A 13494-nucleotide genomic window follows, 5' to 3' on the forward strand; every position below is an offset into this window, starting at 1 on the left:
TTGGCTATCGAAGGGACGTGTCTCTTCCTAATCATGTCTCTCCATAAGCAAATCACATATCCTCAGTTTATTAATGTATGTGTAATGAATCGCTTGCAACACGATAGTCTTTGTTTCATCACCGCCATCATCTCATGGCCCACAATCGTGTGAATAACCGCAAGGAATATGAGTCATGATCTCAAATATAGGAGACTCTTTAACGGTCTAAGTACAGATCTTCCGCATTCGTGACTCTCCATTCTTCCACAGGTATGAAGGAAAAAGAGTTCTATTAGGTCCGATGCATATGGGTTATACAATATGAATTAATAGTCAAACACTTCCGATAATTGATTTATCGGTATTTATAATGATTCCCGTGTTTACCAGTTCTCATCACGGTAAACATTAAAGGTTGGCTTCAAGAGATATTTTCGATTTTGCTGATGACAATGGGTTCTCAATCTATTCCAACGCTTATTGCATTATTATTGTTTGATAGTTATTATATAAATAATAATAAATAATTATCATATATAACAATAATAATAAATAATAAACATAACAAATAATAATAAACATTAATAATTATATATTAGAGGAAAATCATGAAGTCTCATAAATGAGACAATTTTCCAATATTATTAAATGTTAATTAATAAATGTTTTAATTATCGTATTTATTTAATCCAATGTCCAAAGAGGGGTTATGACAATAAGTGTAAGAATTCGTCTTTGCTAGGGGGATGTTTCAGTCCAAAAAGGGTGAGTCAAGTCAGGAATTCCTAGGTCGAGATGTGGAGTGAAGAAATTTTCCAAGAATTGATTCTCAAGGACAAAATCCATGTTTGAAGTATGGAAATCTAGAATTGGAATGTGGTTGTAATGTCCCCTTCTCCTCAGTGACCTCTCGGGAGTTGATTAGCCTATTTCACATCATCCAAATAGGCTAATTAGGAGATATAGGGGATGGTTTGTTGGTCACGTCGTTAATTTCTATTGGTGGAGAAATAAAAAGGTGGAATATTATTTTATGGGATCTTATATTATTATTTGGTGAGAAAAAGTTACTTTATGTTATAAAATAAAATTATAAAAGTTAAGTGACTACTTAAAAACAAAAAAATTATAATAAAGTCATAAAGTAACTTTATAATGAGAAAATAAAATAAAAGTGATTTTTTTAATCCCACATTGAGAGTAGAGGCTCACAAACGGATTGGGAAGTCTTTATAAAGGAGCCTCCTCCTCCAAGAGATATAATGTGTGACCATTTGATTCTTGAAATTTCTCCATAGTTGCTGGTGTGACAGTGACCGCCATTTCCGAGGACGAAAACCCTTGCGAATTCGTAGGTTGGACGGAAACCCAACTCTACTTGAGAGGTGGATTCATTCAAAATTCACTACTGAGTTAATTCACAGAGTTTTGGATCCAATGATGGAGCTAATGTGCAAATTGGAGGATTGTATGAATCTATATGATATTTCCTAGTTTAGGCTTATTTGCAGTGACTTGAACAGTGCGTGAATAGTGTCGTGCACAGTAAGACAAACAATGCATGAACAGTGCAGTGAACCGTGTTGCTACAATGATGTGAACAGTGTTTGCATAGAAATTTCAGACTTGTTGGAGTCCAAATTTGAGTTTGTTTCATTATCTTATGGTCTTCTAGATTGCTCATCTCATTGCCATTGGAGTTATGCATCATCTGAGTATGTTGTAATTGTTGAACACTCAAATACTTAGGGTTTGTAATTGCTATTACAGTCTGATAAATACCTGATTTATTTGTAACCAGACCTCATATTTCACAAATAAAGGGTTCCTTTGGTATCGTTAAGTTGTATGTTATGTTCTCTCTTATTTGGTACATGTGATTGCATTACAATCAATCCTAAATTCAAACTACAAGACTCAGAAATTTATATCAGACCTAGGAAAATCAGAATTCAGAGGTTTGCATGCCAAGTGTTTGACAAAATGCCAAACCATCAAAACTTAAAAGTAAGGGCAGAATAGGCAGGGGTTCTTACATTGGTATTAGAGCCTGGATCCTGCCAGCCTGATTGAGTGAAACCAGTTGTGTTTGGGTTGGTTCTCAGTTAGGAGAGAATGTCTGGCTATAAACAAATATGGAAAGATCTTGAACAGACACAACAACAGATCAATCGAAAAATTGCAGCAATTGAATGATTCTCTTTCAAGGAAATTTGGGCACTCTAAGATTTCAACTCCATCTATAGGTACAAGTAAGAAACCTCATGTCACAACAACAAATGATGCAGTTATGAGTGGCTACCATAAGTATTGCTCTCTTCCTAAGAAGATACATGACCACCTTTCCTTCACACAATTTATGGGTGTACCAGAAAAGGATGATGATCATTTGGCATCTACAGGTTCAAATCAGCAACGTAAGAGGAAAGAAAATTCAAATGAGTTATGCAAAAATCTAAATGAGTGTAATGTCCCCTTTTGGGATTGCTTTGAATCTTGCCCTTGTAAATATCAAAGTCTGCTAATTTTCACCCTTATTAATTCTGATATTAGATATTGATCCATTGACTTTCTTGTCTTCTTTGATCTTATGGATGGTTCCTCCAATTCCCCCTTCTCAATTGAATTAATCTCTTCTTTATATCTTCATTTGTGGGAAGTCACACCTCTTCATAAGAAATGAGTCATCACTCTTCATTGCTGCCCTTTGAGAATAATAAAATATTCTTCAAATTGATCTCCCTTGGATGTACTCCTCAAATGAGGCTTTCTCCTTTTTATATCCTCCAATGTGAGGGAGGGATCACACCTCTTCATCATGTATGCCCCTTTGGCAAGAGACACCCTTTGCACCATTAGCACCCTTTGAAAGAGTGCAACTCTTCATTATTTCTGCCTTTTGAAAGGAACACAACCTTTGACATTCACATCTGCACTTCTTATTTATATCTGATCTGCACGTCTGATTCCTCCAAATTATCCCCTCAAATGAGGTTCTCTTCTCCCTTTTATATCTCATGTTTGAGCGAGACACAACATTTCATTTCATGTCTTTGATCAGTCATTAACTTAATTAAAATTTAATTATATTTAATTGTATTCTTTTATATTTTTATTTCTATTTTATTATTATCATTTATCATTAAATTGTATTTCAAAGTGGGGACATTACAACGAGGAGTTTGAGAAACATGTTGAATTAGTACATGAGGATAAAAGGACAAAATCAATTGTTACTTCAAGTAAAGAATGCAAGAGTTTCTTGGTGGGTGATTTAGAGATCATTATTGATAAATCATATGAAGGTATGGATTCTATCAGTGCTCCTTGGTTGATCACAATGTTGTCCCATCATTCATAGTAGCAAATTTGAAGGAAGAGTTTATAGATTCCAGCAACATGCAAGGTATTGCAGCCTGTGGAAAGATCTCTTTTGGATCAGCTAACAAGGAGGAATATGATTCTGATTTTCTGAGTTTGACCAACAATCCTTCATCGTCACATGAACCTTGCATTGAAGACATTCAAGAGGGGATTGATGAGAATTCAAATTGCTCGGAGTCTGATTTTGTATCAGCAGTTGAAGAAGAGCATGAGAATCATGAGTTGGCAGCCTTCATGCATGGAGATGATGTTAGCACTCAAGTTTTGTGTGAAGACATCAACAAAGGCATTGTTGAATTTGGTGATGATATTGGACACATTTGATGGACCCGCCACAAGTGTTATTTCCATATGTGTGAAATGGAACATTATTGTTTTCAATTTGGCAAGTCATGCATCAACTACAATGGAAGGACAATTGTTAAGATCAGATGAAGCATTTTGTCTTAAAGAGCTGATTTTGGCGATTTTATTTTCGGCATTAACTTGATCAAGATCCGCATGATTGATGTATTGGTCAGCGAACCTATTGTCTGCTCCTTATTCATGTCGTGTTTCCATTATTAGATGGTTTCCTTTCTTGTTGGCCGTACGCATCTGCAACTTGGTTGGCCATCACCAGACTCTGCGCAGGGGCGTTTGCTATATCCATCTGCTTGTTTGTTTGTTGGATGCGATATCTATATTGGAGGCAATGTTTCTTTTTGCTAGGGCATCATATTTGTTGCAGGCCATAGTTTATTTGTTGCCTTCATGGGATCTCTCTATTGCCTGAAATTATATTGCCAGTGCTGAATTTGTGTGTCGTTGCATTGGCTATCATTGTTTTTTGGCTTGGCTACCATTATTACATCTGCACGAGTAATTATGGAGGCTTATGCATCTGTTGGAGGAGCATATGAAGATTTAGGAGCTGAATGTGAGCTTTCTAGAGGGCGGCCTATTCAATCTATAAGTCGTTGTTCAACATTTTCAGTCTTGGTGCATTGTACCAGGCATGGCAAACTCAGGTCCAAATTTACATGTCATATCTATAAGCTAATACCGGGTGTGGGGGTTCATCCTTAGAAGTTGTGTATCATTAAGACCCTTGGCATGAGTTCCAACACTCAGAAAGGGTTGGCGTGTCTCAGACTTGAAGGGTGATGTTCCTGGACTGAGTGTCTCAGTCTCTGTGGATGAAAAGATGAGACACAGTTTCAAGACTAACTCCATGGGTACCAACAATAAAGAGATAAGTATTTTTTATGTTTGTATCATTGAATAATGTTCATGAATCTTCTATGAAGTTATTAATTCATACATTGTAATAGTGAATCATGTATGCTTGTAGTATTGACATTTCTATTCGAGATAGTTTGACTCTATGAACTATTAGTAATCTCTCTTAAATGCCTTCAGAACGGATTGAGGAGCATAAGGATGATGAGAAATTGCATTCAAGGGAGGAAGAACTTGATGCATCCTATGAGGAAGTCACGCAAGCTAAAGAATGGAGCCACAACTTTCTGCCTTGGACTGAGTTGGCAACGCATAACTAGAAACATCTCTCAATGAGGAAGAACCTATTCAGGTTGACCTTTGCAATCAGTTTCTTCGAAAAGGAGGAATTAGCTTTCAGAGGGAGTCTGACAAACCAAACAGAGGTAACCTTGGACGAGGAGGTCAGGAGATTGATGCAAGAACTTGGGATTCAGAGGGAGCCACATCATCATGAAGATTTGGTAGATCCTACCATGTAAAGGCAGCAGACTGGATTGTTGATACTAGACCAGATATTTGCTATGCTGGAGTGTAATTGATCAAAGGAGCACCTTTGGCTGTTGCTTCAGTTTGGGGTTTGCTTTGATGACTTGATGTAGCAAGAAGCAGTCTTCAGCGACACTGAGCACCGCAGAGGTAGAATATATTGCAGCATGTATGGCAGCTCGAGAAGCAGTGTGGCTTCAAAAGCTCCTTACAGGATTGGTTGAGCAATCATTGGAGTTGACTGTTATTCATTATAATAATCAAGTTGTGTGAAGTTATCTATCAATCTTGTGTTTCATAACAGATCAAAGCATGAGGAGATCAAATATCACTATATTAGAGATATGGTGCAAAGGAATGCTATTCAGTTGAGGTACACTAGCACTGATGATCAGACAGTCGATATTCTCACCAAGCCTCTTGCCAAAGTGAAGTTTGAGCAATTTTCGAGACAAGCTTGGAGTTGTGGAGAATGAAGCCCTTGCTAAGAGGGAGTCTCAGCATCAGTGATTTCTTGAGATGTACTATAATGCATTCTTCTCTGTGAGAGAAGTTTGAGGTGCAAGCCCTTGTTAATGCATTCTTCTCTGCGAGAGAAATTTGAGGTGCAAGCCCTTGTTAATACATTCTTCTCTGCGAGAGAAGTTTTAGGTGCAAGCTCGTGTTAGTACATTCTTCTCTATGAGAGAAGCTTGAGCTGAAAGCCCTTGTTCCACCCTCTAGGAGTAGCCATGGTGGATCCACCCTCTGGGAGTAGCTATGGTGGATGTCATTGGAGAGACTCCATGATTTAGCACTTGTGTTTATTCACCCTCTGGGAGTAGCCATGGTGAACATCATGATGAAATGACGACATCACGTTGAGTGATTCTGTGCTGAACACTTGCGTTTATTTGCATTTCCAAACATGGGAGTAGCCATGATGGACCCACCCTCTGGGAGTAGCCATGGTGGATATCACTAGGTGACCCAAATATTGAGAAGGACTCCTCCCTAGCTAAGAGGGAGTGTTGATGTTTGTAGCTAGGTAGGATTCCTTCTAAGGCCGTCCTAGCATATGAATGACTAATTGGCCTATCGGCCTTAGTCATGATGAATGTGCAAGATTAGAATATAACTTATAGGGCCAACCCTATTATATTATTGTTATTGTTTTTATCCTATATTGCTTAAGGGTCGACCCACTATGAAAGGGTGCCTCTTGCATATATATACAAGGTGTAAAGTCATTCATTAGTATCAATTCATTCAGTGAATTACAACACACTTCCAGCAGAGCGAACATACTCAGATCAGTGAATTCATCCAACATAGCAAATCCTTTCCTTGGCAAGCGAATTCAGTATTCAGTCAAGCGAATACATTTCTCAATCAAGCGAACTCATCCTCAGTAGATAGGATCACATCATCAGCATGTGCAAATTATATTGAAGACAGTTTGAATGCCCTAGTGCAGATCAGATGCATATGATGATTTATTTTGTTCATATAGCTTCAATAGGTGAAGCAAACTTGTAAAGATTCATTCAGATTTGCTAAATATAATCAGAGATTTGATTGTTGGGTTTTTCACCTTCAAGAGGAAGGTTTTCCCAGGGTATTTTGGTGTTCTCATTGTTCATTGTGTTAATCTGTTTAATTTCTACCATTCTGATCTAAAATTCAACATTGCTTACTAAGAAGATCTTGCATTTTGATAGTGTTTGGTTTGTTTTGCATATTACACCTTGGGTTTTGTTAGTAATGGAAAACATATTAGTTATGGAGGTGATGGTATGGATTAGAAGATGGGGCAACAATCTTTTGACAACACATGAGCCTGAATCCAAGCTAGATGGTGGTGACAAGAATTGTAGAATGGTAGACATTTGTGAGAGGATAGATAACATGAGGTAATGGTGGGAATTTCTACTTGCCAACAATTTGATTTCGTGACAGTAGTTGGAAAAGAACATGAATCAATTTGTATGTTGATGCCTCTTATGATGTTACTTTGATTGAGTATAAGGATGTCATAGCTTCAAGACTTGATATGCTACAAGTTTGGGTTACCAAGTGTATGCAAGTGTGCTCTTGCATTGAAAATTTCCAAAGTAATGAAAGAAAAGGTACAACCAGTCCTAAATCTCTGGTTAAGGATAGCAGCGTTATACTCTTTCATTTGCATGAACTGGCACCCCCTCTTCATGGAGAAACTAGTAAAGGTGAGTCTTCAAATGATGGCATGCAAGATGCATATGTCGAGCATGGTTACTATGATGATGCATCTTCCAAGAGGACTGAATTTATTCACTTTGGAACAACAGCCCTAAATCAGACCCAGTATTGGTTGAGGGTTGGATTGAAAAGCTATAGGGATTTGTCAAGGTGCTTAAGCCTAGGAGTCTTCAAGATGCTATTCAGCTAGCATTAGATCTTGATATATCTCCTTCCACATTTCAGCATCAAAAGAAAAATTGCAAGGACACAAAAGATTCAACATCAATTCAGAAATTTTCTAATCCGCCCAAGGACTCTACTCCTAATGTAGATCAAGAGACAAGAAATGAGTTAAGAAGAAAGAATCTTTTCTTTTCTTGCTGCAATGTCCCCTTTCTAGAGCAGATATGCTCTAGCAGGGGTTAGCCTATCGACAGGGGTCCCATAGTTTAATGCAGTGGACAGGGGACCTATTAAGAGGGGTTAGGAGATTTTGGGGATGTCTATGAGGCGTCTCCAGAGCTCAAAGACAATTTCCTAAATTTTAAGAAGGACTCCTATTTTTTAGGGAGTGACCAAAAGTTCACCTGGAGTTCACTAGGAGCCTTTGGAGCATAGAGGGAGACTCGGTAAGTATTTTCAGTTGTTTGGGAGCTGTCTTCCTTTTTTTTAGGAAGCCTATTTTTTAGGAACGGACTGGCAGTTCACCTATTGACCAGAAGCTAGTTGAGTCGTTCTAGGTGTGTGTTAAGAGATGGTTCCCTACTTTTTAGGAGGGATCACTATTTTTTAGGGGGAGACTGGCAGTTGGCCTACCTCATCTAGTCAAGACCTCAGTATCAGTGGCAGCTTCAGTTTTTAGTTTGGGTGGCCGGTTGACAGATTCAGCATAAGGAGTTGAAATATTAAGGTGATGACTTTAATATTTAAATGATAAATAATCATAATAAAGTATTAATATAATAAAGTTACTTTATATTAGTTTAATAAAGTAACAACTTAATAAAAAATAAAAAGGGGACATTAGAAAAGTTCGATCAGCAAGGAGGTGGACTTAGAAACTTAAAAAAAGAGATATATTAATGCAAAAAGCAACCCTAGTTTGGATCGAACTTTTTAGAGGGAGAATAAAGTGACATTTGGGGGTTTCGTGTCTTCATTCATTGGCATTTGTTTTGGAGAGCAGTAGCTATGTGGAGAAGAAATTCTCAGATCTATTGTGGAGGATGGAAACCCTTCATAATTTGGTAGCCTACATAGGTGAAATATCCTCCAAAGGTCAGAATTATCCAGTTTAAGCAGGTTATCAGCATCAAGGATGGCATTTGCAGGCCTTATCAGGGTTTCTATCACAGTTGTTGTTGCAGATTTGGGTATATTGTTGCAGATCCAGCAGTGTTGCAGCATATAGGCAAGCCGTACCTCTTCTAAGGCAGCCATACTAGACCAAAGACCCATGTGGGAGTCTTGTGCAGCCACTGTTTAGTGTTTTCAGACTATAAGAAGACCCTTCAGACCTTGGGACTTGGTCTGATTTGCAGATCTGCCCTCAGGGAGGCAATGCATGGTGCTTTTCCAAGCTTTAGATGTCAAATTTGTTGTCTCAGAAAATTATATCAGATATGTACTTGAGCTATACGGGTATGTGATTTGTTCATTAGATGCAATAAACATTATTTAATTGTTCCCTTGCTGCATTACTATTTTGTTTTAGTTCTAGCACTTCCTTTATTGCATGCATTTGAGACAAATCAGAAAACTGAAGGAAAAAAAATCAGAAAAAAACATTGAAAACACAAACAAAAAAAAAAACTACTTCAAAAATCAGAATTTTCATCAACAGATTGGGGGTGGTATATCTCAATGGTATCAGAACAATTGTATCCTACCAAACTGTGAAACAAACCTATATGACTGATCTGAAATTTCAGATTTGTTCCAAAGGGCATAAAAGTCAGCAGTGGCAACCTCCACCTATACCAGAGGGTGAGACAGCTTCAGATCTAATTGGGCTTCACAGGGATAACTCTAGTGACAGTGAGAGTGTGACAGGGTCCATGGCAGATAAGGAGAAGGGACGAGCTAGGTCAATCAATCCAGGTGCTCGGATGCAGAAGAAATTTGATACCATGATGGATACAATGTCTCAGTTACTGGGACAAATGTCCAAACAGAATTACTCACAGCAGGACCACACTCAACACACCACCCACTCCGGAGAGTCTAGCAAGACGCGGGAGATGGAGTACACAATAGTGGCTCAGAGAAGCGCACTACTACTACTGGGTACATTCTGAGGCCTTTATAGCCTACTTTAATCTAGCAGGAGGCTTCACCTTCCCCACATGGACAAGAGGCCGGACTTCATATTTCTTTAGCTGAGGAGGTCCATCACCACTACACGGAGTACATGACACTGCCACCAAAGGTTAGGGAGTTGCTGACCCCTGACCAGTTCATTAGACAAAAAAGATACAGAGCAGGTCTAGCCACTAGAGGAGAGCACACAGCTTCACAGGGTCAAAGAGATTTTCAGCAGGTTGTGAGCAAATTAACCTTGCCACATTATGATGGGAGTGACAAGTGTACTTCTCAGGCTTGGGTTCAGAAGCTTGATAATTACTTATCATTGAGGCCTATGAAAGAGGAGGCAATTAAGTTCTCTACTCTGCACTTGGATGGCGTAGTACATTTGTGGCGGTACCATGGTTTGATCACATTAGGACATCACTCGATCCTCATACAATGAGTTCACAAATAAACTCAAAGGTATGTTTTATCTCTACCAAACATTAGAATAAAATACACAAATATTTTTTTTCCAAATAAATATTTTATGTTGGTGTACGTTTTATCATCTACCAAACATTAGAATAAGATACCCAAAGGTATTCTATCCTCTCCTGAAAAATGCAGTGATTCCAAGGTCTATATGGCAAGAGGCTCAAGTGAACTTGCTGTTTGAGCTAAGGTATTGGCAATTTGATTATCTGCCCGCCCTACTGACCGAATATTGAAAGCATCAAAGCTCTTGAGGAGATCCCAGATTCTGTTATGGTAATGAGATAATCTCTTATCATGGCAGACATACTGCTTTCTTACTTGCTTTACTACTATCTCTGAATCTCCAAAGCCATGTACATTTTTAAAAACCACCAACTACTATGCAGTTATAAACTGAAATCCCTTAACCAATAACTGCCTTATAACAACCTTTCCTTAACAACTTTGATCAAACACAACTATTTTCTCATATCTCAAGGAGGAATGAGGAATCATTGTTTAATAATAACAATGAAATAGGTGGCAGATTATAACTAAAGACAAGTCAGTTAGAACTAACATCAAAACTGTTTCATAGCCATTCATAAATAGTTCGAAACTGCAAGACAAATTAGATACAGTTTGAAAGCCTCAATCCAATGTTTTTTCACAAGTCTGAACCCAATGAAACACAGTTTGACGTGAGCATAGTATTCAATAATGAAATTTATATCAAACTACGTATGCAGTCCAATCCGAACCATATATTATGTAGAGCCAAAAATATGCAATCAATCCATTGTCTTTGGAGATAACTATAATCAGATTGAAGGTACAGATAACATCATTTCATAGTATGTTTAATATTTGTGCTGCTGTTAACATTATTAATGTTGGTCTGAACCCACAGATACATGCAACCAACTTCAATACAATGAAAGACTATAGGCATCATCATTCCTGAGATTTTGTTCAATGTGACATCAATGACAAGTATGCCAACAATTACTAGCTGTCCTACTTGGGTTTCCATTGCACTTTCAGATTTGGCATGGTATACATCAGCTATTCAATGGCACGAGAATGTGTGGGGACATACCTACTTGATGGACAGTGAGTATGAGATGGATTTCATTAGTTTACATTGGTATGTTGACACCTATGATATCATTCATGTAGCTGGTCTGAGTTATAATAGCAAAACTTGGGTGTCTGTTTGTGTGGTTTCATTGGCATGAGGGAGTTTGTTTTTACATTTTCTTGTTGGTCAACCTTCATGGATGGGTAATTCATGGTGTCATGAACACATAAAATGGCCAATGAGGGAGTTCGTTTTTACATTTTCTTGTTGGTCAACCTTCATGGATGGGTAATTCATGGTGTCATGAACACATAAAATGTAAGTTGAGCGATACATTTTATGTGTTCATGACAAGGTAAAATGCATTATCAAAGAAGGCCAACCTGAGATGAAAAAAATTGAATTTAAAATTGCAAATTAAAAATAAAGTTTCCATCTAGGTTGATCCTTGGTCAAGTGATTGTATTTCCCAATTGGAACGATATATATGAGAGATCAAAACAATCATTTCCACCATCACTTCAAATGCAGATCAAAGCAAATCTGGAGCATACCTACAAGTGAATCTGGCAGAGAAGGTGCGAGCCGCAGCAGATCAGAAGCCATTTAAGAGCAGCAGAAGGAAAGGTAAATCAGATCTAAAAGTAAGCAAACAGATTTAAGGGCAATTCAGGACATTCAAGTGAACCCTAGCAGACAAGGTGCGAATCTATGTGAAGAAGTCAGACTACACACAGACCGGAATACAAAGGAGAAAGTGCTTGATGTTATGAAGGATCAAAGTTAGAGAAGAGGAAGCAACCTCAATAGCAGAAAGGGGGCACAATCTTAGAGGAAAAACCAGTCAATTGTTTCCTAATTTTGGTGATTTTTCATCAATGATCCAAGCATTTCCCAAATTCAGAGTGTTGATTCCATATTTTTTGAAGGGTTTTGTGAAGCCTTTTTATGAATTGTTAAGATTATTATTGATATTCATAAACATTTTGGGGACTGATTCCATGTGAATTACGAATGCAAGGGCTAAGCTCCATTATTATCATAATTTTCTTGCATTACCTTAACCTAGGGTTTTAATTCAAAAAATTTGATCCAAGGTATTTTCTCTGTCTTTTCAGGTTTTGATGTAAGGAAAGAGTGCATGGAATGGTGAAGATAAGATGAAGATGCAACTTGCCAGACAACATTGAAAGGGAGAGGCGAATTTCCTCTTTGCATCACATGAACACATGATATCTCTGCCACAAACTTCCAAAACTTCCTTGCAATTCCACCTTTGAATGCATGAATAGGTGCAAATCCCGCTCAAACAATACATGAGCACCTCATATTTCTGCCCAACATTAAAAGGGTAGCTCCAAATCCCGCCATGCAATACACAACAACCTCATATCTCCGCCATGTATTACATAATCAAGTCAGATGTCCGCCAAAAAAAAATACACGGATTATGTGGAATCCTGCCCAGGAAGAGTTTGAGTAAAGGATTGATGTAAGGGGTGATTGCATGGAACACGGAAAGGGCTTCACAACTTCAGAGATGCAACTACAACGGCCTTGGATTTCCTTTGGATATCCATGATCAAAGAAAGGAACTTAACAATACGAAGGAGAAAAACCACATGGAATATACTACAAGGAGATTCAGATCAAGGCCAAAGACATCAAGGACTAAGGACATAGATCAAGACATGAAAAAGACTTCACAATGGTGGCAAACAAAAGAAGGAAAGACAAGTTCAAGACATGACAAGGATGAAGAAAAGATTTCAAGAAAGATTCCAAGACAAGAAGAAGGATAGTGAACACAAAGGATTCCACAACATGAAGTCAGGAACTAAATCAAGGAACAAGATCAGGAAATGTTCAAGGAGGATTCCCAAATGCGAAGATGAAATGCACCAGGGTGATCAAGGAAAGTGGATAGTTTTACAAGAGTTAATCAAAGTTAGAAACTTGATTAAGATGATGCCATTTGGGAATATAAATCATCACAATCAGTCAAGAGGCTAGACAATGTTGAGTATCAAGAGATATCTACGCTGATGTGGTGCCTAATCATTCTCAACTAATCAAGTGATGCCACATCAACGTGTCCAAGTTCATTGAACTTGGCTCATCCAAGGAAGATCAAAGTGACATGTGAAGTCACATTTATATATTTTTTAATATACCTTACCACATCTTTCATTGGTCCACATTCTAAAAAGGGACATGTGTCCAAAGACTTATAGTCATATCATCGGTCAATATTAAATGTAAGTGGTCGTAGTTGTAACTACCTGTTGATGTGTCTTTTGTACACGACCAAACACAGAATAAAATACCTAAAGGTA

At 37.9% G+C, this 13494-nt stretch overlaps 1 protein-coding gene across 9 annotated transcripts in view; it reads right to left on the reverse strand.

Annotated features, from left to right (window-relative positions):
* LOC131070973 (psbP domain-containing protein 3, chloroplastic) overlaps nt 1-13494 on the reverse strand; it is a 167998-nt gene that overhangs the window by 122050 nt on the left and 32454 nt on the right. The window lies entirely within an intron of this gene.

Source organism: Cryptomeria japonica, chromosome 4 (assembly GCF_030272615.1).
Source record: "Cryptomeria japonica chromosome 4, Sugi_1.0, whole genome shotgun sequence".
NCBI classification, from domain to species: domain Eukaryota; kingdom Viridiplantae; phylum Streptophyta; class Pinopsida; order Cupressales; family Cupressaceae; genus Cryptomeria; species Cryptomeria japonica.